The 24,620-nt window shown below is 36.4% G+C and overlaps 1 long non-coding RNA gene and 1 pseudogene across 2 annotated transcripts in view; one reads left to right on the forward strand and one right to left on the reverse strand.

Annotated features, from left to right (window-relative positions):
- Window positions 1-24,620, reverse strand: part of LOC309627407 — a 1,022,019-nt gene that overhangs the window by 124,125 nt on the left and 873,274 nt on the right. The window lies entirely within an intron of this gene.
- LOC309627385 (AP-3 complex subunit sigma-2 pseudogene) lies at window positions 14,978-23,844 on the forward strand (annotated as a pseudogene). Its single transcript has one exon. The product of its transcript is annotated as an AP-3 complex subunit sigma-2 pseudogene (transcript).

Here is a 24,620-nt window from a genome sequence, read left to right on the forward strand (position 1 = left end):
AACCAAAATAAATGAATCTTTATTGTACAACTGCTGAGGTTTTCACAAATGGTTAACAACAAGAAATGAGAGGGACAGATAAAAGAACATGGGTGAGATGGTTCTGGGTACACTTAATTCTCATTTCTTTACCCAATATGTAACATTTGGGAAACACATTTAGTAGGCTCTCTTGTTGTTTTTGTTCAAATCACTGTTGCTAGGAAAAGATGACTCTTCAGAGTGCTGTATTTTTTAAAAACAATTTAGTTTTAAAATATTTAATATTTCTTGAAAGAGAGTCCTCTAATACAATGTCCTTGCTGTCCAAATGAAAGTTCATAGCAATTCCATGAGGATAAAGGGTAAATTCTAAAGGAAAACAAATTTGGGTAGAGGACCATCTTCCTGTATTTGTTTTCCTTTATTTATGTTTCTGTCTATACACCATGTCGTTGCTCATGTGCCTCTGGGCACTGTTAGAAATGATCAAGACATTATTAACAATTGATCTTCTACATCTAACTCAGGATAAAAACTAAACTAAATCAATAATTTTACCATTGTACAACACTTTGCTGTAACTTACTTCTAGGGTAATTTACTGTGTATGTGCATGAATGAGTGAGAATTTTATCCCCAAGTGTGTCTTCAACTCAGCCTTAAGGCACTGTTGCAAAAATGTCATTTTACTCATTCTCATATTTTACCTGCCCTGGACAATTATAATTTTGGATCTACTAACTACAATTAATGTCTACACATTTCAAAGAAGGGAATGTGGTTCCACAGGTGTCATGTCATTTGTATTCTTATAATAACTGATAAACTTAGAGCTTTGTATTGGATTTGCAGAAAACTCACTGTGAGAAAATCACTTTACAATCAGCTGGAGACTCCCAGGAGGTAGATTGTTCCCTGGGAATAAATGTGTGACTGTGCGAGAGAGACAGAATCAGGGCTGAAATTTCACTTGTCCATTTCACTACAGCTCGGCTAAATGACTAAGCAGTGTGGTAAGAATATGAAAAGAAGGGTTCCATTAAGAGAGTCTCCAGGGGGTTTAGAAAATGAATCTTGTGGTTACATGATGGGCTTATCTGTGCCTTGTAGTTCTGATCTGAGTTGGTCATTTGGGGACGGGTCTTAACTTTTCTTGCTCATTTAAGTAGTAGTAATGGATCCTGATCTCCACCAAACAAAAATAAAAACATAGTATTAAAACAAAAATGGAAACTCCACAAATCCTAACTTACTATCTAGAAGTAAAATATTTACTGGGTGAACCCAAGTTCTAAGGCTACATCAGAAACGTGAGTGTTATTTGTGGCTGGGCCCTAAGTGGATGGGGGAGGAGACTATAAGCAATGAATGGTTCTGATTCTGACTCAGGCTAATTAAGTTACATTAAGCAAGTCGTTTGACCTTCCATTACGTCCATGGTTTCCTCATATGTAACATAAAGATGATTCCTGTCTCAAAACATCTCTAAAGTGATAAAATGATATTGTGGATACAAAAGGGCTTGGAAAGGCTATGACAGTCATTGAAAATAAAACTATGAATAACATTTTCTGTTTATGAAGGTATATGTGTGTATGTACATATACATAGAAATTGGTATATATATGCATATATATCAGGTAAATAGATGGTATATATGGATTTTACATTATTATCCAGTTTATTTATGAAGTAATTTTGGAAAAAAAATAAGACTTGAATAAATATTTGTGGATGAATAAAGATTAACAGTACTCTAGTTAGAAAACAGGTGAATCATGAGAATTACTGTAAACTTAGCCAGGTCAGTTTGGTCATTTACAATTATGGGATGATTTTTGGTAGATATAGATAAATCTCCCATAGTTACAGATAGTTGGAAGTTTAGGTTGTTCTCCCGCAAACTTACTACAAAATAGAAATGAAGGCAAATCTCAAATTCATTCTACCTCATATAAACACACAGTTATATGAAGCCTCAGGTTTCTAATCTTTTAGTCCCTTTTGATAGTATCTTTCTTTAAAGCCTCATCAAAGCACATGCAACAGTATTCTAGCTTAATTTCATGCGAGAGTGAGGTGATAACACCTGCCTGTAACTTTCTGGACATAGGATCTATTTTTTTTAATGTCTCACTGATGAAGTTTTTGAGTGCTGTGGCATAACCAAATTTTCCCCATAAGCTCTATTGTTTATTTTTATGACTTGATTTTTGCATAGCCCAGTGATTTCTGGGAACATATATATGAGGCTTTATTGCAGAACTGACTATATTTACAGTAAAGCTTCCTATGTGGTGTTTTCAGATGGCTGTAGTACTGTCCAGAAGCACAAACAGCATATGTCACCTGTGTAGAATCTATGCAACTCTATAACTACTCTTTCCCTTTTCTTTCTTTCTTTTCTTTTTCTTTCTTTCTTTCTTTCTTTTTTTAGTTTTTTTTTTCTTTCTTTCCTTCCTTTCTTTTTTTTTCTTCTTTTTTTTTTTTTGGTAAGAAGTGGTCAGTGGCCTAAGCACATCTAGATAATATTGTGCTGGGGGAAAGGAATATAAGTGTGCTTCTAGATAAGCCATGGGACTAACTGAAATTTTTAAAATGCAGGATGAACTTTCTTCTATCATTTAACTTGGAATTTGCCCTGATTGTTAATTTTATTTTCCTCAAGTTTTCACATATCACAGAATCCTATATAATAAACTATTAGTATTGTGTGAGTAAATGTAAATACCATAGAAGAACAGCTTGAAACTCCCCCCTTAAATACACCAGTGACAGAGCTAGTATTGTAATGGGTAATGGCAACACCTGTCAGGCAGGAGCTGCTATAAATGGGCCAAAGTCATGGCCAATCCATAGAGATACTAGTACTCCTTTACTGAAAACAGAATATAGGGTCTACTTTTTAGTCTCACTAAAAGACCACTATATTGATTAATAGATATAGCAATAATTTTGTCAAGTTATTTAAATTGAAGGAAAGTATTTTACAATCATTTTATCTTTCTTGTATACAGAATTACAGAACCAAGAAAATTAACAATATTAAAAATAGAGATTGTCTAAACTAATGTTGAATGAAATTATAGAATCACTGCAGCAAGTTTTAATTTATCAAATAATAACCACATGTGTGACTTTAACTCCCATGTTCAAGTCTATCAGCCCAGAGAGTATCCCACATTCACTGGTTCTCAGTATGATTGGGCCCTTGTAGGAATAACAGGGAATTTTAAATACTTTCTGGGCAATCAGTTGCATTGTTTCAATGACATTTCTTCTTTGGACTATGGGTCACTGCCTCAAAGGTTTGTACCAATAACCATGGAGATTTTGTAATGTTCAAAATTAGGGTTGTAGTGATATTCATTTCTAGGCAAAGCAGAATCCTATTAAATAGACTCCACACAATTAGAAAGCTTTGTCAGAATTGTCCTACATGTATGTAAGAGCCTTAATTATTTCTGTTTAAAAAAGATGAACCTCAGGTTCTGTAAAACCCCAAATTGTTTATTGAATTATCAGTATACATTTGGAGTAATCAGTATATTCATATTCTACTGAATACTAATAATTTGAAAATGTGTGATACATGGATTATTTATATCAGTGCTGAAACAGATCATTCAGTGAAGCAGAGCTCTTTGAAATGGAAATCTTCACAGACTTGAGTCATTCAGACCTGAGTTAAAATATTGGGTTTGCCACTACTTACCTATAATTTCTGTCATGTCACTTAACTGCTATAAACCTCAAGATATTCATTTATAAAATGGGTATTATGTCTTCTTTACATGGTGGCTATAAGAATTAATTGAGAAAATATAATATTAAATTCCCGGCATACCCATTCTCTGCAAACAAATTGGTTCTAAGTCCCTTTAATTCTCTGATCCTAGTTTTGAATGGTATTTTATGACATCTGTAATTCAATAATTGATGTCATTTTATAGACTATACTTGATTTATAAAAGTACTATTTTGTTAGGTTTGGAAGATCGATACTGTGATCTAAGCTATAGTATAGAAGATACAGTAATGACTTTCTCCGTTATAACTTGATAATGTTAATAATAGAGATTATTGGCTTTGGTAAATCTTGTAGTAATTCAAATATAGCCACAAAACTCCCACCAAAGCTCCTCCTGCTTGTGACATCACAGTGGCTAGCAGCAGCAAATTTTTCACAGTACCAGCAGAATAGTAAAGTCTCCTCCAATGGAAGGAAGCTTACATGGTTGATCAAGTATGGTAATTGCCCAATGAAATGTGTAAATAATGAAATGTACTAGAGGAGTTGAGGTGTCTTCTTCATTTGGATCTGATAACCAGTTTTGCTTTTTCCTAACTACATATTGACAACAATGTATTGGGAAATCAGAATCAGTTTTATTTTTTTGTTGTGTATATATCACCCAAGGGATGCCTGAATATCTTATTGGTAAACAGTGGGTCTACATTCAAATTTGATTGATAGGGTTGCTTATGGAACACATGAGAATAAGTAATTTTCTTGTGGGTCACACAGTCCTTATATAAATGATATGAAAAGAGATTGTATGGATAATATTAAAATAAATCTACAAAAGTCTTTAATCACTGAATGTTTAAATTTAACTTTCTTAGAGCAGTATTTTTTATCCTTGAGGTTTTATTTTTAAGAAGAAACCAGAATAAGTAAGAGTCCTTGTTTGGGGGGGGCGGTTTATGTTTGTTTGCTTATTTTTATTTTGCAGGAGTTATTACATATTTAAAGTTATTTTGTCACTGGCAATCTTGTGAGGGACATAATAGAAATAAATTCCAGCTGTCTCATTTTCCTACAATTGGACCTAAGGAATCTTAATAGGTCCTTTGATCAACTGTACAGATTAGGTAACTGCCTTTTAAATGGCATGAAATCAACTGTGTGAATCCAGTGTCATTAATTTTCATTTTGATCTGAAATTTGTGTATTTTACCTACTTTACTTGGAGAAATTTAAGAATATGATAATAGGTGTACCATGTGTAGAGAGCTTAGGATTTTTCCTGAAAGAATCAGAAAAGTCCTCTTACTTAAATTGTTTCAAGTTAACTTTTCAGGCCTGAGACATCCAGAATTTTTTTTTTTTTTCAGTTGACTAGGCAAAACCAAGGGACTTCATGAAATAAAAATTTGGTGTTGAGAGATTTCAAGGAGGGATAGCCTTGGTGAACTGCCCAGTCTTTGGATAAAAATACTAAAAGGCTAAACCTTTTGAAATGAGGATAATTAGAAAGAGATGGACTTTTAAAGGGACTGACTCAGGTTTAAATCATCTCAAGCTGATGGAATTAAGGTGTTCTGAGAGTGCTCATTTCCCTAGCATAGACATTTATCAGATGCAGTTATAAGTTCTCTCTTATGAAAGAGAACAGTGGATATTATATTAGCTTTGTAATATTTTATGTACATTTTCTAGTGTGCAATTAAAAATAACAAGACATCTCAGGAGGCAATGACATATCACTGAAAGCAAGAGAAATAACAGACAAGAGAAAGAGACCTATAGAGAATCCAAGTAATGGAGATATCCAGAGTAAATAATATGAAAGATTATTGAGATTGGTATAGAAGTATAAAATATTTTAAGAAATAAGTATAAATTCATGATGAATATATAATGAAAAATGTTTAACTGAATTTAAGAGCTAAATCAATTAGTTAAACAATAGATTAGGCACAGGTAAAGAGATGAAGTCTGTGAATAGGGACATGGGTCAAAAGAAAATATCAAGACAAATTTAAAGAAACAAAAAAAATAATAAACACAAAAGGTTAAAACAGATATATGATAAAGGTGACACTATAATTTATTTCTAAACTGGAAGAGTTTTGAAAGTAAAATTCATCACTCAGTTAACAGATATTAATTGATATTCATAGGTGGAAATTTTGACAGATTGGTCAAACCAGGACACATGGTCACTCTACACAGATGATATAGTTAAAAGGCCAAACATTCCTGAAAGTATAATTCAAACCACAGAAAGGGATAATTGAGAAAATGGAGAGCATAAATGTTCATAGAAATAATAGTAAAGAATTTTCTAAAACTGATGAAAGATACTAAGCCGATGAAAGCCCTTCAGGACTATGAAGCCATTCAAACTCTGTCCAAGCTTAATTCCCTTTTTGGTATGAAAGATTAGATTTATAACAAATAAATCATCCAAGTAAATACTCAAAAAAAAAAAAAAAACTATCAGAATGAACTAACACAGGCACATATTGTTGCAAGTGACAACCAGAGTGTGAGCTTCACATTTTTAGTGGCTAAATTCTGAATGACAAGCTTGCCATATTCTTGACTTGAGGAACCAAAAGAAGGTGCCTCAGGTATGAGCCACAGGACAATGCACAGAAAAGCTTAGCAAAGACAGAACCAGAGAGAGTATATCACAAATTTAGTGCATAATCTCTGCCATTTTGTCTACCTGATTATTGCTGTTCATACACATGATAGACAAAAAGCATTCTAAATTGAGATCCAAATTGTTGTAGCTTTCAGACATGACAAATTTGCAGTTTGAGTTTTACTGAGTTAATTGTCAGTTAAAACAAAAATACTTTTTGAACCCTTATCATGGAACCCAGAACAGTATGAACACTCTAACCAAGGTCATGGAGAGTGGGGGGTAGCCAGAATGGTGGTGGAGCTATCCTACCATCCCAAGCTGAAGCTGCCTCAAAGGTACCATGGCTGTTCATGTTGCATCTTCCTGTGCTTCAGTTTTCCTTAAAAACTAATAATAGAGTTGCTGTATGATCCAGTAATCCCACTCCTGGGCATATATCTAGAAAAAAACTATAATTCAAAAAGATACATGCATCCCAGTGTTTACAGCAGCACTAGTACACAAGACATGAAAGCAATCTAAATGTCCATTGACAGATGAATGGGTAAAAAAGATGTGGTATATATACACAATGGAATACTACACAGCCATAAAAAAAGAAATACTACCATTTGCAGCAGCAACATGGCTGGACCTAGAGATTATTGTAATAAATGAAGTCAGAAAGATAAAGACAAATACAATATGATATCATTTATATGTGGAATCTAAAATATGACACAAATGAACATATTTATGAAACAGAAACAGATTCACATAGAAAAAAACTTATGTTTACCAAAGCGGAAAAGGGGTGGGGGGAGATAAAGTAGGGGTTGGGATTAGCAGATACAAACTACTATATATAAAATAAACAATAAAGTCCTACTGTACAGCATAGGGAACTATATTCAATATCCTGTAATAAACCATAATGGAAAAGAATATGAAAAAGAATATGTATATATATGTATAATTGAATCACTTTGTTGTACACCAGAAACTAACACAACATTGTAAATCAACTATACTTCAATTAAAAAAAAAAAACCAAACAACTATGTACTGCTTAAAAGAGACATGCTTAGAAAAATAAAAATTAGCTTCTGCATACATATATTTTATTATTCTATATAAAAGAAAGTTGGAAAACTCTTTTAATATCAGAATAAGGTAAAATGTTTAGTTAAAAACTGACATTTCATAATGATAAAAATTTGGGGATAGCAGAAATATATAGCAATTCTAAATTTTAAGGTCCCATTAACATAATTTCAAATACATAAAACCAACGAGAGCTGCAAAGATAAATAAATACATCAACAATTACATTTGGGAATTTTCAGATAATTATCAGTTACATATAGAAAAAGTAGACTGAAAATTAGAAAATGTATAGAAAATTTTAACAAAAATGAAGTCAACAATCATGCCCTAATTGTCATATAAACAACACTACATCCAATGAATGAAGAATAAAGATCTCTTTAGATTGCTCAAAGATAATTGAATGAAATTGAACATATGCTGATGCATAAAGCAAGTATCAACAATTTCAAAGAATGAAATCATAGAGAGTATGTTTCAGATCCAGGGGAATTATGATGGAAATCATGACAAAAGAAAAGCTAGAATTCCCACCAATAATTTGAATTCATATAATACATTTCTCATAACTTTTATTTATTTATTTATTTATTTTAACATCTTTATAAGACTATAATTGTTTTACAATGGTGTGTTAGTTTCTGCTTTATAACAAAGTGAATCAGTTATACATACACATATGTGCCCATATCTCTTCCCTCTTGCATCTCCCTCCCTACCACCCTCCCTATCCCACCCCTCTAAGTGGTCACAAAGCACCGAGCTGATCTCCCTGTGCTATGCGGCTGCTTCCCACTAGCTATCTATTTTACGTTTGGTAGTGTTTATATGTCCATGCCACTCTCTCACTTTGTCCCAGCTTACCCTTTCCCCTTCCCATATCCTCAAGTCCATTCTCTAGTAGGTCTGCATCTTTATTCCCCTCTTGCCCCTAGGTTCTTCTGACCATTTTTTTCTTCTCGTTTTAGATTCCATATATATGTGTAAGCATACAGTATTTGTTTTTCTCTTTCTGACTTACTTCACTCTGTATGACAGACTCTAACTCCATCCAACTCACTACAAATAACTCAGTTTTGTTCCTTTTTATGGCTGAGTAATATTCCATTGTATAGATGTACCACAACTTCTTTATCCATTCATCTGATGATGGACACTTGGGTTGCTTCCATGTCCTGGCTATTGTAAATAGAGCTGCAATGAACATTTTGGTACATGACTCTTTTTGAATTATGGTTTTCTCAGGGTATATGCCCAGTAGTGGGATTGCTGGGTCGTATGGTAGTTCTAGTTTTAGTTTTTTAAGGAACCTCTATACTGTTCTCCATAGTGGCTGTATCAATTTACATTCCCACCAACAGTGCAAGAGGGTTCCCTTTTCTCCACACCCTCTCCAGCATTTATTGTTTGTAGATTTTTTGATGATGGCCATTCTGTCCGGTGTGAGGTGATACCTCATTGTCGTTTTGATTTGCATTTCTCTAATGATTAGTGATGTTGAGCATTCTTTCATGTTTTTGCTGGCAATCTGTATATTTTTTTGGGGGAAATGTCTATTTAGGTCTTCTGCCCAGTTTTGGATTGGGTTGTTTGATTTTTTGATATTGAGCCGCATGAGTTGCTTGATGTTTTGGAGATTAATCCTTTGTCTGTTGCTTCATTTACAAATCAAATGTTTTCTCCCATTCTGAGGGTTGTCTTTTCATCTTGTTTATGGTTTCCTTCGCTGTGCAAAAGCGTTTAAGTTTCATTAGGTCCTATTTGTTTATTTTTGTTTTTATTTCCGTTTCTCTAGCAGGTGGGTCAAAAAGGATCTTGCTGTGATTTATGTCATAGGGTGTTCTGCCTATGTTTTCCTCTAAGAGTTTGATGGTGTCTGGCCTTACATTTAGGTATTTAATCCATTTTGAGTTTATTTTTGTGTATGGTGTTAGGGAGTGTTCTAATTTCATTCTTTTACACGTAGTGTTCCAGTTTTCCCAGCACCACTTATTGAAGAGGCTGTATTTTCTCCACTGTATATTCTTGCCTCCTTTATCAAAGATAAGGTGACCATATGTGCTTAGGTTTATCTCTGGGCTTTCTATCCTGTTCCATTGATCTATATTTCTGTTTTTGTGCCAGTACCATACTATCTTGATTACTGTAGCTTTGTAGTATAGTCTGAAGTTAGGGAGCCTGATCCTTCCAGCTCTGTTTTTCTTTCTCAAGATTGCTTTGGCTGTTCGGGATCTTTTGTGTTTCCATACAAATTGTGAAATTTTTGTTCTAGTTCTGTGAAAAATGCCAGTGGTAGTGTGATAGGGATTGCATTGAATCTGTAGATTGCTTTGGGTAGTAGAGTCATTATCTCAATGTTGATTCTTCCAATCAAAGAACATGGTATGTCTCCCCATCTATTTGTATCATCTTTAATTTCTTTCATCAGTGTCTTATAATTTTCTGCATACAGGTCTTTTGTCTCCTTAGGTAGGTTTATTCTAGATATTTTATTGTTTTTGTTGCAATGGTAAACGGGAGTGTTTTCTTAATTTCTCTTTCAGATTTTTCATCATTAGTGTATAGGAATGCAAGAGATTTCTGTGCATTAATTTTGAATCCTGCTACTTTACCAAATTCATTGATTAGCTCTAGTAGTTTCCTTGTAGCATCTTTAGGACTCTCTATGTATAGTATGTCACCTGCAAACAGTGACAGCTTTACTTCTTCTTTTCCAATTTGGATTCCTTTTATTTCTTTTTTCTTCTCTGATTGCTGTGGCTAAAACTTCTAGAACTATGTTGAATAATAGTGGTGAGAGTGGGCAACCTTGTCTTGTTCCTGATCTTAGTGGAAATGGTTTCAGTTTTTCACCATTGAGGACGATGTTGGCTGTGGGTTTGTCATATATGGCCTTTATTATGTTGAGGAAAGTTCCCTCTATGCCTACTTTCTGGAGGGTTTTTACCATAAATGGGTGTTGAATTTTGTCGAAAGCTTTCTCTGAATCTATTGAGATGATCATATGGTTTTTCTCTTTCACTTTGTTAATATGGTGTATCACGTTGATTGATTTCTGTATATTGAAGAATCCTTGCCTTCCTGGGATAAACCCCACTTGATCATAGTGTATGATCCTTTTGATGTGCTGTTGGATTCTGTTTGCTAGTATTTTGTTGAGGATATTTGCATCTATGTTCATCAGTCATATTGGCCTGTAGTTTTCTTTCTTTGTGACATCTTTGCTTTTGGTATCAGAGTGACGGTGGCCTCACAGAATGAGTTTGGGACTGTTCCTCCCTCTGCTATATTTTGGAAGAGTTTGAGAAGGATAGGTGTTAGCTCTTCTGTAAATGTTTGATAGAATTTACCTGTGAAGCCATCTGGTCCTGGGCTTTTGTTTGTTGGAAAATTTTTAATCACAGTTTCAAATTCAGTGCTTGTGATTGGTCTGTTCATGTTTTCTATTTCTTCCTGGTTTAGTCTCGGAAGGTTGTGCATTTCTAAGAATTTGTCCATTTCTTCCAGGTTGTCCATTTTATTGGCATATAGTTGCCTGTAGTAATCTCTCATGATCCTTTGTATTTCTGCAGTGTCAGTTGTTACTACTCATTTTCATTTCTAATTCTATTGATTTGAGTCATCTCCCTTTTTTTCTTGATAAGTCTGGCTAATGGTTTATCAATTTTGTTTATGTTCTCAAAGAACCAGCTTTTAGTTTTATTGATCTTTGCTATTGTTTCCTTCATTTCTCTTTCATTTATTTCTGATCTGATCTTTATGATTTCTTTCCTTCTGCTAACGTTGGGGTTTTTTGTTCTTCTTTCTCTAATTGCTTTAGGTGTAAGGTTAGGTTGTTTATTTGAGGTGTTTCTTCTTTCTTAAGGTAGGCTTGTATATGTATGAACTTCTCTCTTAGAACGGCTTTTGTTACACCCCATAGGTTTTGGGCCATTGTGTTTTCATTGTCATTTGTTTCGAGGTATTTTTTGATTTCTTCTGTGATTTCTTGGTTATTAAGTAGTGTGTTGTTTAGCCTCCATGTGTTTGTACTTCTTACAGTTTTTTTCCTGTAATTGATATCTAGTCTCATAGCATTGTGGTCAGAAAAGATACTTGATACGACTTCAATTTTCTTAAGTTTACCAAGACTTGATTTGTGACCCAGGATATGATCTATCCTTGAGAATGTTCCATGAGCACTTGAGAAGAATGTGTATTCTGTTGTTTTTGGATGGAATGTCCAATAAATATCACTTAAGTCCATCTTGTTTAATGTATCATTTAAAGCTTGTGTTTCTGTATTTATTTTCATTTTGGATGCTCTGTCCATTGGTGAAAATGGGATGTTAAAGTCCCCTATTATGATTGTGTTACTGTCGATTTCCCCTTTTATGGCTATTAGTATTTGCTGTATGTATTGAGGTGCTCCTATGTTGGGTGCATAAGTATTTACTATTATTAAATCTTGTTCTTGGATTGATCCCTTGATCATTATGTAGTGTCCTTCTTTGTCCCTTGTAATAGTCTTTATTTTAAAGTCTATTTTGTCTGATATGAGAATTGCTGCTCCAGCTTTCTTTAATTTCCATTTGCATGGAATATCTTTTTCCATCCCCTCACTTTCAGTCTGTACGTGTCCCTAGGTCTGAAGTGGGTCTCTTGTAGACAGCATATATACAGGTCTTGTTTTTCTATCCATTCAGCCAGTCTGTGTCTTTTGGTTGGAGCATTTAATCCATTTATATTTAAGGTAATTATCGATATGTATGTTCCTATTACCATTTTCATAATTGTTTCGTGTTTATTATTGTAGGTCTTTTCCTTCTCATGTGTTCCTGCCCAGAGAAGTTCCTTTAGCATTTGTTGTAAAGCTGGTTTGGTGGTGCTGAATTCTCTTAGCTTTTGCTTGTCTGTAAAGCTTTTAATTTCTGTGTCAAATCTGAGTGAGATCCTTGCTGGGTAGAGTAACCTTGGTTGTAGGTTTTTCTCCTTCATCACTTTAAATATGTCCTGCCACTCCCTTCTGGCTGGCAGAGTTTCTGCTGAAAGATCAGCTGTTAACCTTATGGGGATTCCCTTATGTGGTATTTGTTGTTTATCCCTTTCTGCTTTTAATATTTGTCCTTTGTATTTAATTTTTGATAGTTTGATTAATATGTGTCTTGGCTTGTTTCTACTTGGATTTATCCTCTATGGGACTCTCTGTGCTTCCTGGACTTGATTAACTATTTCCTTTCCCATATTAGGGAAGTTTTCAACTATAATCTCTTCAAATATTTTCTCAGTCCCTTTCTTTTTCTCTTCTTCTTCTGGGAACCCTATAATTCGAATGTTGGTGTGTTTAATGTTGTCCCATAGTTCTCTGAGACTGTCCTCAATTCTTTTCCTTCTTTTTTCTTTATTCTGCTCTGCAGTAGTTATTTCCACTATTTTATCTTCCAGGTCACTTATCCGTTCTTCTGCCTCAGTTATTCTGCTATTGATCTCTTCTAGAGAATTTTTAATTTCATTTATTGTGTTGTTCATCACTGTTTGTTTGCTCATTAGTTCTTCTAGGTCCTTGTTAAACGTTTCTTGTATTTTCTCCATTCTGTTTCCAAGATTTTGGATCATCTTTTCTATAATTATTCTGAATTCTGTTTCAGGTAGACTGCCTATTTCTTCTTCATTTGTTAGGTCTGGTGGTTTTTTGCCTTGCTCCTTCATCTGCTGTGTGTTTCTCTGTCTTCTCATTTTGCTTAACTTACTGTGTTTAGGGTCTCCTTTTTGCAGGATGCAGGTTCGTAGTTTCTGTTGTTTTTGGTGTCTGTTCCCAGTGGCTAAGGTTGGTTCAGTGCATTGTGTAGGCTTCCTGGTGGAGGGACTAGTGCCTGTGTTCTAGTGGATGAGGCTGGATCTTGTCTTTCTGGTGGGCAGGTCCACATCTGGTGGTGTGTTTTGGGGTGTCTGTGGCCTTGTTATGATTTTAGGCAGCCTCTCTGCTAATGGATGGGGTTGTGTTCCTGTCTCACTAGTTGTTTGGCATGGGGTGTCCTGCACTTTAGCTTGCTGGTCATTGAGTGGAGCTGAGTTTTGGCGTTGAGATGGAGATCTCTCGGAGATTTTCGCCATTTGATATTACGTGGAATTGGGAGTTCTCTTGCGGACCAGTGTCCTGAACTTGGCTCTCCCACATCAGTGGCACAGCCCTGATGCCTGGCTGGAGCACCAAGAGCCTGTCCTCCACATGGCTCTGAATCAAAGGCAGAAAAAACAGAAAGAAAGAAGATAAAATAAAATAAAATAAAATAAAGTTATTAAAATAAAAAATACAAAATAATTCTTAAGAAAAAATTTTTTTTTTCAGTATAAAAAATTAAAAAAAAGGACAGACAGAACCGTAGAACAAATGGTAAAAGCAAAGCTATACAGACAAAATCACATACAGAAGCTATAATCACATACACACAAAAAGAGAAAAAGGGAAAAAAATATATATATCGTTGCTCCCAAAGTCCACCTCCTCAATTTGGGATGATTTGTTGTCTATTCAGGTGTTCCACAGACGCAGGTACATCAAGTTGATTGTGGCGATTTAATCCGCTGCTCCTGAGGCTGCTGGGAGAGATTTCCCTTTCTCTACTTTATTCGCACAGCTCCTGGGGCTCAGCTTTGGATTTGGCCCAGCCTTTGCATGTAGGTCGCCTGAGGGCGTCTGTTCTTCGCTCAGACAGAACGGGGTTAAAGGAGCAGCTGCTTCTGGGGCTCTGGCTCACTCAGGCTGCGGGGGAGGGAGGATTAAGGAGGCGGGGCGAGCCTGCGGCGGCAGAGGCCGGCGTGACGTTGCACCAGCGTGAGGCGTGCCGTGCCTTCTCCTGGGGAAGTTGTCCCTGGATCACCGGACCCTGGCAGTGGCGGGCTGCACAGGCTCCGGGGAGGGGAGGTGTGGAGAGTGACTTGTGCTCGCACACAGGCTTCTTGGTGGCTGCAGCAGCAGCCTTAGGGTCCCATGCCGGTCTCTGGGGTCCGCGCTCATAGCCGTGGCTCGCGCCTGTCTCTGGAGCTCCTTTAAGCGGCGCTCTTAATCCCCTCTCCTCGCGCACCAGAAACAAAGAGCCAAGAAAAAGTCTCTTGCCTCTTCGGCAGCTCCAGACTTTCCCAGACTCCCTCCCGGCTAGCCGTGGCGCACCCGCCTCTTCAGGCTGTGTTCACGCCGCCAACCCCAGTTCTCTCCCTGGGATCCGACTGAAGCCCGAGCCTCAGCTACCAGCCCCCACCCATCCCGGTGGGTGAGCAGACAAGCCTCTCGAGCTGGTGAGTGCTGGTCGGCGCCGATCCTCCGTGCGGGAATCTCTCCGCTTTGCCCTCCGCACCCCTGTGGCTGTGCTCTCCTCCGTGGCTCCGAAGCTTCCCCCTCCGCCACCCGCAGTCTCCACCCGTTAAGAGGCTTCCTAGTGTGTGGAAACCTTTCCTCCTTCACAGCTCCCACCCACTGGTGCAGGTCCTGTCCCTATTCTTTTGTCTCTGTTTTTTCTTTTTTCTTTTACCCTACCCAGGTACAGTGGGGAGTTACTTGCCTTTTGGGATGTCTGTGGTCTTCTGCCAGCATTTAGTAGGTGTTCTGTAGTAGTTGTTCCACATGTAGATGTATTTCTGATGTATTTGTGGGGAGAAGGTGATCTCCGCGTCTTACTCTTCCGCCATCTTGAAGCTCCTCCCCTCATAACTTTTAGATTTAAAGCAAACATCACAATGGAAGTGAGTAAATTTGACATATCAAAATTTGGGCAGTGCAGTTATATTTCACTAATAGGAAATTTAGAGCCATAATTCATACTTTAAAAAGAGGACTGAACATCAATGATCCAAGACTATGCTAAAGTTAGAAAAAAATCAACAAATCATACCTAAAAATAGTAAAAGGTAGAAAACAATACAGAAATGAACAGATATTATTACAATTGAAAATCCTATGATAGAGGTGATTAACTAAGACACCTTCTGCCTTAGTTCTTTGGAAAGACCAATACAATTGACAAATGCCTGGAACCTCTGACAAGAATGATCAAGGAAGAGAGTAACTAATAAGTAACCAATATCATAAATGGGAAAATGTTACTAAATATATCTCTAATTTTAGAGAAATTTAAAAATCTGGGGGTTATTATGAATGTTAGGTCAATAATTTTGGAAAACTAACTGTATACGTTCTATAAAAATAAATTTACCAAGGCTCACATAAGATAAAACATTAGAATTGTTGATATATATTTCATATTAAAATTAGTGACTTTCTATAACTCTAGGCCCAGATTGGTTCACTGATGAATTCTAACAAATATTTAAGGAGGGAATAACATCTCTCTTTACAAAAGCTCTAATAATTAAATAAGAAGAGGAGAAAAGATACTTCTCAACTCTTTATGAAATCAACATCGCTTTGATATCAAAACTTGACAAGTTCATGTTAATAAAAATACAAATCAATCTTATTCACGAACGTAGAAGCAAAAATCCTAAACAAATATCAGCCAATAAAACTCAGTGGTTTAAAGAGGCTGTGACATCAAGAACCAAAGAGGTAGTATTTTAGGAATTCCAGAATGGTTTGCTATTTGAATATCTATCAGTACAGTTCAGTATGTTAATATACTACTACTAATAAAAAATGATATAATTATTTCAAAATATTCAGAAAAATAATTTGATATTATTCAGTACCCATTCATAAGCAATCATTGGAAACTAGGAGTAGAGGATAACTTTATTAAGATGATAACTATACTTAGCGTATTCAGACTAGATCACATATATCTGCGAATTTAAAAAAAAAGTCTGCTTTATTCACATGGTACTCCATCTCCTTACAAAGCTGTATGTAATTTCCTTTTTGTTGGGAAACATGTTATACAGTTAATTTTGTATTTGTCTTTGGCAAATACAAATACTGGGAAAATAGTACACAGTTAATTACAAAGTCAGTGCTTTTTCGTCTCTTTACTTCGAATTCTGTTGATTCATATCTTTGTATTACTAATTCCTTCTCTTTATTCTGATTTACTCAAAGATCATCTTTTCAGGTAGGAGTTCTCCAAGCATCTTGGCCAAAATGATTCCCTAAGGTCTCTCTGAACACGTATTCAGCTAAGTTACCAGGGATAAAAACAATCACCTTATGTGATTACACATTCATACTTGCATGTCACAATATTTTTTGAGTGCTTCTAAGTGTCAAGGGTTCTTCTACTTACCATGGATAGAGTAGTGATGAAAACACAATCCCTGATCTGCTTTATTTTGGGAGGAGTGAGACAGTTAAAATAACAAATATTAAAACTTCAGAAAATGACAAAGACTCCTTGATAATAAATCACAGTAGCAGATATAAAACAAATTGTTTTAGTACTTTTCATACTTGGGTTCCTCCTTTCAGTGGCCACCTAAGATTAATAATATATGTTCATAATCCAAGAAAATACATTGTGATAATCACTTTTGGTTTAAAGATACATGCTCCCAAAAAATAGTGAAAGGAGATTATATACATATTTTTATGGTAATCCTACAACTAAATTAAAAATGAAGTCTATGTGTTTTGATCAACACTTTAAAATAATAGTACCACATACTGAGGACTTTCAAGTATATTTAAAACAATTTTAATGGATTATTTAGTAGAAGTTCTGTATTAATAATATCACTTTTCCTTTCCTCTAACCTCCAGAATTTATCCTACAATTTGTAGAGCACATACTTCTCTTTTATAAAGCTCTTGTCATTTTGTAGTGGTGCATTACTAATCAGACAATTATTCCATACTGGTAAAACATTACTTAAAGTATTTATTATAGCTCATAGACTATTAAAGTTACCCAGTTATAAATTGCTTACATTACATAAGGTGTCATTTGCTACACAGTTCAAAACTACTTGTCCTTTCTCAAAGCAAGTGTTGCATAATTATAGTGGCTGCAATTGTAAACACATAACTTTCAAGAATGACATTTATTGACATAATTGAAGTAAATTTCGATGAAAATTTTTTCCTCAAACATAAAATTAATAAAGACTGTCCTTTGTAGAAAATCTCAATCATGTACATTTTGTAATTTTTACCTCCCGTGTTCATTTATGTATTCTTTTGTTCAATGAATACTTTTAGAATATTTAGTATATATAAGGAAATGTACACAAGAAAGTCAACAGAACCAGCACTATAAGGTAATGGGTGTTAATTAAACTGTCAAACAAGTGGCATCTGTGGCTTATTATCAGCAGTAGAAGTCTGAACACTTCTGTCCACTGCATTTTGATATCAGAGTTGCCAGAGAAAACACAATGCAGTCAAGCATTGGATGGAACAATGATTTACTCATCTAGAGACAAGGCAGAGCAAGATTAACTTCATTAGTGGGTGTCAGTACCCCATTGCCAGCAGGTCCCTCCCAGCAGCGGACACAGGGCAATTAACCTGCAGGAATGCCTCTTGTGCTGCAGCAAAAGGATCCTGTCCCCTCCTGGCAAGGGACAGATATAATAGTGGGTTGGCCAGGTGCCATATGAGGCACATGCTTAAGCAAAACAAAGAAATACACATTGAGTCTGAACAGCAAAAGCTATTCCCACACAATGTGATAAATTCAGCACAAGCTGTGAGGTTTCTTTATCTCTTGGTAAAGAAGTGTTCCTGCCTCAAGGCCCATTCTTATGTGGCCAAGTAGAAACCCAAAAACTGCATGTAGGATATTGCCTTTCCCAACAGAATTCCTGCTGAATTCATGCTCAGTGGGAGCCACCTAGGAGATTGGGGCACCCATATGCAATCTTAGCTTGACTTGGTAAATGCATGGTGGCTAAATTGAGAGAGACTACATTCTACGATAATCCATATTGGTCAGATAATATGGAATTCTACCTTATTTTTAACATCATATCTTAGAAAAGCATTACCGTAAGACTGTACATAGAGAAAAATATTCAGAACAGTAAGACTGGAAACTTTCATGTAAGACAGAGTTGAAGGAATTGGGGATGTCCAGTGCTAGCCAAAGAAAAATAAAATGAATATTGAGGAAAGATAAAGGAAGTATAATTTGTGCTAAATTTCTCATAATAAGGGTGCGATTCTCAATAAGGTTCTAACTTACATAGTAATTTACATGTAACTACAAAATAAATTTACAATAATTAATAAAAATGTTTTAAAGAGACAGAAACATAGAGTTAAAGTAGACAGAAAAAGACTATAAAAGATATAAATGGGAGATGCTCTCTGGAAGTAGCCGGTGGTGAAAGGAGCGTGGTGGGCAAAGATGGTTCAAGCAATTCTGGTTTTCAATAACCATGGGAAGCCGCGGCTGGTCCGCTTCTACCAGCGTTTCCCAGAAGAAATTCAACAGCAGATTATTTGAGAGACCTTCCATCTAGCTCTCAAGTGGGATGACAACATCTGTAACTTCTTGGAGGGTGGAAGTTTGATTGGTGGCTCTGACTACAAACTGATTTATCAGCATTATGCTACCCTCTATTTTGTATTTTGTGTGGATTCATCAGAGAGTGAACTTGGGATCTTGGACCTCATCCAGGTTTTTGTGGAGGCTCTGGATATGTATTTCGAAAATGTTTGTGAATTGGATTTGATCTTCCATATGGATAAGGTGCACTACGTTCTTCAGGAGGTGGTGATGGGTGGGATGGTTTTGGAAACAAACAGGAATGAAATCGTGGCTCAGATTGAAGCTCAGAACAGGCTGGAGAAATCCAAGGGTGGCCTTTCAGCAGAGCCCGCCCGGGCCATGTCTGCCGTGAAAAACATCAACCTGCCAGAGATGCCTCGGAATATCAACATTGGCGATCTCAACATCAAGGTCCCCAACCTGTCCCAGTTTGTCTGAGGGTGGAAGACGGCTACACTGAGTCCTTGGAACCAGCAAAGCTGAGCCAGTCCTGCAGCAAAACCCGCTCTGTGCCCTGGAGGAGTCCTGCCTCGGGCAGTGGCCCCTGCTGTCCCGAATCGGGAAGGAGTCCTGTGTCCACTGCCAGCCTGTGCTTGCTTCTCACATATGGAGCACATGTCTACTGGCTCTACTCAAGTTGGCACACCCAGAATCCTTTTGTATAGCCACGCTGTCTCATCACCACCTCCTGCGGCTCACACTCTCCACTGCCACGGTCTGGGCTCTGCTCTCCCAGGTGTTTATGTGCAGGACACAATCCAAATTGTAAGCCTGTTGTTTGCCTGCCCTCCACATTTCTGCCAATAGGGAGGGCACACTCCCACAGCCAGAGGGGTCCCCCTCAAAGGGGAGGGGCCCTGTGTCTGTAGAAGGCAAAGCTGACAACATGTGGAGCATAGAAATTATGACTCTTCCAGGTTTAAAATACATTCTCCTCCCGAGGAGCAGAGGGGTCAGTTATGAATGATGAGTCTTCTTTGTCCAGGAAACCCACTGCTGTCTACACCAGCTTCTGGAGCATGAGAGCCTGAGCTGGGGCCATGTGCTCTGGACCTGGCACAGGCGAAGGCTGTGGACACAGGCAGCCTGCTGGCTGAGACCGGTGGCTGTGCAGCATCTTCTCCACAGTGTGCGAGGGGTCCCTGCCTGAGCTCACTCAGGGCACGCCCTGTTGCCCTCAGACGACAGTCCTCTAGAGCTAGCTGTGGAAACCTGTAAATGTTTACGTGTGGTAAGAGCCTTTCTTCCTGTGGTTAACTTAGAGCTGAAGCTGCTCCTCGAAGTAGTGCCTCTTACTCCTGCGCTGCCTCGGGGCCAGGTCTCGGGTATGATGTTGAGCTCCCTGGAGATTAGGGAGCTCGCTGCACCACCATGGTAAAGCATCCCGGCCTGGGGACTTCTCGTGCCTGCTGGCCGGTGGCCCAAACTGTTTCCTCAGGCCTCCTGATGCTGTCGCAGAGCCCGTCTGAGATGGTGCCCGGCAGGACCGTGGTCAGGACCACGTCTTTTCCCGCTTTGAACAGTGCTTCCTGTGGTTGGTGCCCTTTGCTCCCTGTAGCCTCTTAGCCTCAGTCTTTTGGAACATCTCCGATAACCTCAGAGATGGGCAGTGTTGATCAGAATGTAGGCCCTCTTATGTTGGAAGAGGGAAATGTAGGTTAATATATCTATCTGATGTTAAAACCTCTGATATTCTTTTAAAGAATTTACTTATTTTTTTAAACAGACATTTCAGCATATTCACATCCCTCTCACATTTGCTGAAAGTGACATAGGAACAAAGAAGGAAAACGATATTTATTTTGCACCTCCTGTAAGGTGGCATGAGCGAGATCCTTCCACAATCCTTACAACAGACACTGTTATCTCCATTTTGCAAGTCAGGAAGGTAAGACTCAGAGAGGTCAAGTAACCTGCTTTAGGTAGGTCACAAGGGCTAAGAATTGAGACTGTCTGCCTAAATCCACAGTTCATTTTCTTTTCACTGCTCAAATGGCTTCTCCCAATTATATTTTCTTTCTTATGGATAAGGAAACCTCAAAAAGTTTGGGTAGCTTCTCAGAAACTGTGATAAAAACCAGCTTGGTAGCCAGTGACAGCATCAAAGAGTGTAAGCTGGGGGGTCCTCCACATGCCTCCATTGAACTGGTGAGGAAACAGAAGCCCAGAGTGTTAAGTGTTGTATCAAGGGTCACAAAGCTAGAACCAAGTCATTTTTCTTTTTTCTTTTTTTAAAATTTTTATTGGAGTATAGTTGATTTACAATGTTGTGTTAGTTTCAGGTGTATAGTAAAGTGAATCAGTTATACGTATACATACCAAAAAAAAAAAAAGATATAAATGATGTATTTAATGAATAAATCCAAAAGACATATATTGAATTCACATCCTGAAAGAAGGAGTGAACTTTCTTTTCAAGGGCTCGTGGAACTTTATAAAACTTCAATAGATTAGAAATTTTAATAACTGAATCTTTAACAGAAACCTGGAAAACAAGAACATCAGAAAAATGAACATTAAAAAACAAACTATCCTTAATGATTATTTTGTGGCAAAAAAGAAAAATTGATCCTAACTTGACATATACTTTGTAAATAATAATAAACATGTCATAATTAAAACTTTGAAAATTAAGTAAAACAACCCTCAGAGGGATATTTATAGCTGAAATATTTAGATTAATAAAAGGAAATAATTTAGTTAATTGAATTATCTAATCATTTAAAAGGGTTAGAAAAATGATCAACAAAACAAACCAAAGGACCTGAAGAAAGAGCACAGTGAAGTTAAAAACAAATGTTAGTGAATTGAAAAACAATGATCACGTTTTAAATATTATTGGTTTTTTGAAAATGAAAGACAGCTAAGCCTATTAAGACAAAATAAGGAGGAAAGTGGTATTAAATTGTACATGAAAAAATGAACTCTAAACTCTGTAAAAAAAAAACTAGAGAAAATTAAATATTTTATACCAAATGTAATTGTAAGAATGGACTCCAAAAATATTGGGATAGTAAACTGACCAAATATTCTGGAAGAAAATTATGACACCAGGTGCACAGAGCTCTGTGCCCCCATGTCAACCCCTTCAAATCTTTCGGAAATATAAAATCCTGCTACTACTTAAACTGTTTCAGAATTGAGAAGAGGGAAAATTACAAATCATTTTTACAAAGCACGTATTGTATCATTGTATCAAATTCCACAATAATATGCAAATGAAAAAATACCATACACTAACCTTACTTTTGAAAAATGTGAAAGTACTCGAAACACATTAAAAGAAAGAAATCATCATGTGAGGTTGATTCTAGTAATAAAATGTAGAATTTATTATTCAAAATCTGCTATTTTCAGTTTATCAACAAGATTGATCAAAGGAGAAATGACATTAAAAATCTCTATAGATGCTTAGAAAGCAGTTGACAAAAATTAATATCCATTTCTGTTAAAAAACTGTTTTTGGAATACATATGCACACACACACACACACGCACACACTGAAAGCCACAGTTATGCTTAAATGTGAAATACTAGGTCATTACTGTTAAAGTTAATGATGCCCAATATTGCCACTATTTATGTACACTTTCTGGAAGAATTTGACAATGCAATTAGGTAAGAGAAAGACATGATTGCTATAAACATTGGAAGGAAAGTATCTAACTTATTATTTGTAGATGATATGGAGATACAGATTTATACCTGGAAAACATGAGAAAGTCAGTTGAAAACCCCTTGGAAACAACAGAATTCAATAAGGGAGCTATTTACAAGATTAAGATATAAAAAGCAATAGCTTTCTTAGATAAACATTTTAAAAATAACTGGTGAACTCTCTGCAATTGGACCTGTTAAAGCAGAGATAAGTAACCAACTACCAACGATAATGTAGAAAGACCCCTCTGAATGGGAGCACAATTATTTTGGATGAATTCTAAACTTTTAGCCATGAGTTTGGGGAATCTGACCCTAGGAACAAAGGCTTTTGACCCTAGTGGCATAATTCCTATGATTCAGCTTCCTGTAGAACCTGCACCTATTCTGATAATTCTTGTATGTGCAATAATTTTTGTTGAATTCTTCATTCTGCACTCTGGTCTTGGTGCCTGAGTGTCTTCTTGGACATTGAACCTTGGCCCATTGCTCTAATCACCTGATTATACATATTTTAATTCCTGTCTCTCTGTTATCGATCTGAACTTAGCTTGATCCTGACAAATAGACCATCCCAAATTGTGAGTTTTTTGATGGCATGGATTTTTGTCTTCATGTTAGATCTTCAGCATGTATTAAAAGGTCTGACACATAATGGGCATTAAGTAAATACTTATGAAAAGAATACATACAGTTGTCCCTCTGTATCTGAGGGGAATTGGTTCCAGGACCCCTCTGGATACCGAAATACATGGGTACTCAAGTCCCTTATGTAAAATGGCATAGTATTTGCATATAACCTATGCACATCCTCCTGTATGCTTTAAATCATCTCTATATTACTTATAATACCTAATACAATGCAAATGCTGCATAAATAGTTGTAAATACAATGCAAATGTAATGTAAATAGTTGCCAGTGCACCTCAAATTTAAGTTTCACTCTTTGAAAGTTTCTGGATTTTTTTTTTTTATATTTTTGTTGCACAGTGGTTTAAATCCATTGATGAGGAACCCGTGTATAATGGAGGGCCCATTGTACCCTGATTTGTTACATAATTCAGATTCACAAATTTGGTTTTAAGATGAGGACTTTTCCCAGTTTCGCTCTGCATAGCTGCTTCCAGGCTTCTGTCCCAAATTTGTGGTTTGGGGCTTTGCTCCTATTCATCCTGTCCAAAATTATTTCTTCTAACCTGGAGTTTCTTAACTGGGGATTCATGCAAGCCCAGGAAGCCTAGATGAAGGATTCAGTTTTTGATTTTTTTTTTACCACTACCCTAATTGTACTCAAAAGCTTTTATTTATATGCATATATTACTAGTTTTATAGTTCATAAATTTCACTCGAGTTACATTATCTCTCCTTTTCCTATGCTTTGCTTCATCTTGCTGATCCCATACCAGTGCCTTCCAGTACTTAACCTCAAATTGGAAACTGACAATGCTGGTACTGTGTTTTATGATAATATATGTAGCATGATATCAATAATTTTTTAGTTGTATGAAGGCTACATCTCCTGGGATGTTGTTCTTCATGGCACACTCTCTCCAAGAAACAGTGTAGCAATTATAAATGAATTTTATAAAATTTTTACCACATAAAGATATATTTTCTGCAAATAATAAATCCAGTGATCTATTCTCCTTTTATTCTCCATGTGCTTGATCTTTACACATAGTGTTGGATCAAATATCAAAGGTAGGACAATATTCTCATGGTATTGACCAAACAGGGCCTACTTAGTTATATTAAAAATTTGGTTATTTTTCTTTTTTTAAAATTAAAGACTTTTGTTTTTGGGGCAGTTTTTGGTCTACAGCAAAATTGAGAAGAAGGTGCAGATATTTCCCATATACCCCTTACTTCCACATATGTATAGCTTATCCATTATCATCATGTCCTACCAGATTGTACATTTGTTACAATAGATGAACCTATCTTGACACATCATAATCATCTAAAGTCTGTAGTTTACATTAGGGTTCGCTTTTGGTGTTGTACATTTTAAGGGTGTGGGCAAATTTATAATATGGGTCCACCATTATAATATCATACAGAGAAGTTTAAAATCCTTTGTGCTCCACCTATTCATTTC

The sequence above is a fragment of the Balaenoptera borealis genome (assembly GCF_965194805.1).
Source record: "Balaenoptera borealis genome assembly, chromosome: 4".
Lineage (NCBI taxonomy): Eukaryota > Metazoa > Chordata > Mammalia > Artiodactyla > Balaenopteridae > Balaenoptera > Balaenoptera borealis.